The sequence below is a fragment of the Eptesicus fuscus genome, chromosome 5 (assembly GCF_027574615.1).
Source record: "Eptesicus fuscus isolate TK198812 chromosome 5, DD_ASM_mEF_20220401, whole genome shotgun sequence".
In the NCBI taxonomy this organism is placed as follows: Eukaryota; Metazoa; Chordata; class Mammalia; order Chiroptera; family Vespertilionidae; genus Eptesicus; species Eptesicus fuscus.
In genome coordinates this window covers 89,195,360-89,198,467 of record NC_072477.1, presented here as the reverse complement: position 1 = coordinate 89,198,467, position 3,108 = coordinate 89,195,360, and positions in this window count along the sequence as shown.

The following is a 3,108-nucleotide window of genomic DNA, read 5'->3' as shown; positions in this document are numbered from 1 at the left end:
CCAAAGCTACCAAGTTGCTAGCTGGATAACAATTCAACACCAGCTCTTAATTCCAATTTCAGAAACCATAAAATAGAACTTTCTGACATTTTCCTGTTCCACACTCCTCCCTCAGTAAGTATAGCCTTTTAACCCTTAAAATATAATGTGTAAAAAATTTTCAATGATTCCTTGGGAGTGGAAAAAGCCATACATATAAGTCCTAAACAAAATTAACTAAGGCAAATTTAATAAATTCCTAGTTTCTTTTATTGAATATAAAGGAAAATTATCACATATTATAAGTTTAAGTCAATTCCACAGAGACCAATGGAACAAAATAGAGCCCAGAAATAAACTCATGTATATTTTGTCAATTAATTTCTGACAATGAAGCCAAGAATATACAATGGGGAAAGGATAGTTTCTTTAATAAAAATAGGAAAACTAGACAGCAACATGCAAATGAATGGAACTGGACCCCTTTCCTACACCACACACAAAAATCAACTCACAATGCATTAAAGACTTAAACATAACACCTGAAACCATAAAATTCCTTAGAGAAAACATAGGCAGTAAACTCCTTGACATTAGTCTTGACAATAATTGTTTTTGAATTTGACTTCACAAACAAAGGCAACAAAAACAAAAATAAACAAGTGGGACATCAAACTAAAAAGCTTCCATACAGCAAAGGAAACCATCAACAAAATGAAAGGGCAACCTGAATGGGAGAAAATATTTGTAAATCATATTTCTGATAAGGGGTTAAAATCCAAAATAAATAAAGGACACATATAACTCAATAGCAAAAAAAAGAAAAAAGGAAGGAAGGAAGGAAGGAAGGAAGGAAGGAAGGAAGGAAGGAAGGAAGGAAGGAAGGAAGGAAGGAAGGAAAGAAGGAAGGGGAAATCTGATTTTTAAACTGGCAGAGGGTCTGAATAAACATTTCTAAGAAGACATACAGAAAGCCAACAAATAGATGAAAAGGTGCTCAACGTCACTAATGATCAGGGAAATACAAATCAAATCCAGGATAAGATACCACCTCACCTGTTAGAATGGCTGTTTTGAAAAAGACAAATAATAAATGTTGGCGAGGATGTGGAGAAAAGGGAACCCTCCTGCACTTTTTCATTTCATGGTGAAAATGTAAACTGGTGAAGCCACTATGGAAAAAAATATGGAGGTTCCTCAAAAAATTAAAATTAAACTACCATGCAATCCAACAATTCCACTTCTGAGTATTTACCCCAAAGAAATAAAATCATAACCTCAAAAAGATATTTGCACCCTCATGTTATTGCAGCATTATTTACAACTAGATGCCCAGTGCACGGATTCAGCCTGGCCTGTGGGGATTGGGCTGAAACCATTCTCCAACATCCCCCAAGGGGTCCTAGATTGCGAGAGGATGCAGGCCAGGCCGAGGGACCCCATCAGTGCATGAATCCGTGCACCGGGCCTATAATATACATATAAGATCTTTAGTTAATCTCTTCCTGCCCTCCCCCCTCATCTCCTTCCCTCTGAGATTTATCACTCTGTTCCATGTTTCCAGGCCTGTGGTTTCTGCTCCTGCATTGAGCATCTGCCCCTGGTGGTTAGTGTGCATCATAGCTTCCGGTCGGATGGTTGGATGGTTGGACAGTCGCTTAGGCTTTTATATATATATATATATATATATATATATATATATATATATATATATATATAGAGAGAGAGAGAGAGAGAGAGAGAGAGAGAGAGAGAGAGAAAGAGAGAGAGAGAGAGAGAGAGAGAGAGAGATAACCAAGACATGGAAACAACCTATGTGTCCATTGATGGATAAAGAAAATGTGGCACTTATACACAATGAAATATTATTCAGCCATAAAAAAGAAGAAAATCCTGCCATTTTTAACCACATGGATAGAACTTGATGACATTATGCGAAGTGAAATATATCAGACAGAGAAAGACAAATACTGTATGCTCTCACTTATATATGGAATCTTAAAAATAAAAAATAAAAGAGTTCATAGATACAGAGAACAAATTAGTGGTTGTCAGAGATGAGGTGTTTGGGATAAGTAAAATGAGTGAAGGTCAAAGCTACCAACTTCCAGTTATAAAATAACCAAGTCATGGAGATATAATGTACAGCATGGAAACTATAATAATAATACCAGCCTGGCCAGTGTGGCTGGTTGAGCATGAACCCATGAACCAAGAGGTCACTGGATTGATTTCTGGTCAAGGCATATGCCCGGGTGGTAAACTCAATCCCTAATGAGGGGCATGCAGCATGCAGCCAATCAATGTTTCTCTCTCATCGATGTTTCTATCTCTCTATCCCTCTCCCTCTCTCTAAAATCAATAAAAACATATCTTAAATATTCATAATAATACCATGTTGTATATGTATTTGAAAGTTGTTAAGAGAGTAGATCTAAAAAGTCCTCATCACAAGGGGGAAAAAATGTAACTATGTGTGGTGATGTTAACTAGACTTATTGTGGTGATTATTTCACATGAAACACATATATTAAATCATTGTTATACATCTGAAACTAATATAATGTTACATGTCAATTACATCTCAATTTAAAATAAAGATTTAACTCAATCCTATGAAAATGAATTGAATCCCATGGTTGTGGAAGACATCAGCGAAGTGTCATTGAGGACATTTGACTACTATCTAATGTAGGAAAAAGTAAAGACACGAACAACCCTAACAGTGGCCTGAAAACAGGGGAAATTAAAAATTCTGCCCTACCCGGTTTGGCACTGTGGATAAAATGTCAGCCTGCGTCTCGGGTTTGATTCTGATCAAGGGCATGTACCTCGGTTGCAGGCTTGATCCCTGACCCTGGTGTTGGCATGTGTGGGAGGCAACCAATCCATGTCTCTCTCACATCAATGTTTTTCTCTTTCTGCCTCTCCCCCTCTCTTCCACTCTCTCTAAAAATCAATGGGAAAATATCCTCGAGTGAGGATTAACAACAACAACGACTAAAAGCTGGGTAATAAAAAGGAAAACAAACAACTCTTAAAAAAATTTTTTAATAATAATTCTAAGAACAGATTCTCTGATGAGGAAAATGAAAACAAATAAACCTCCAGGCAATGAAAAAAAGAACA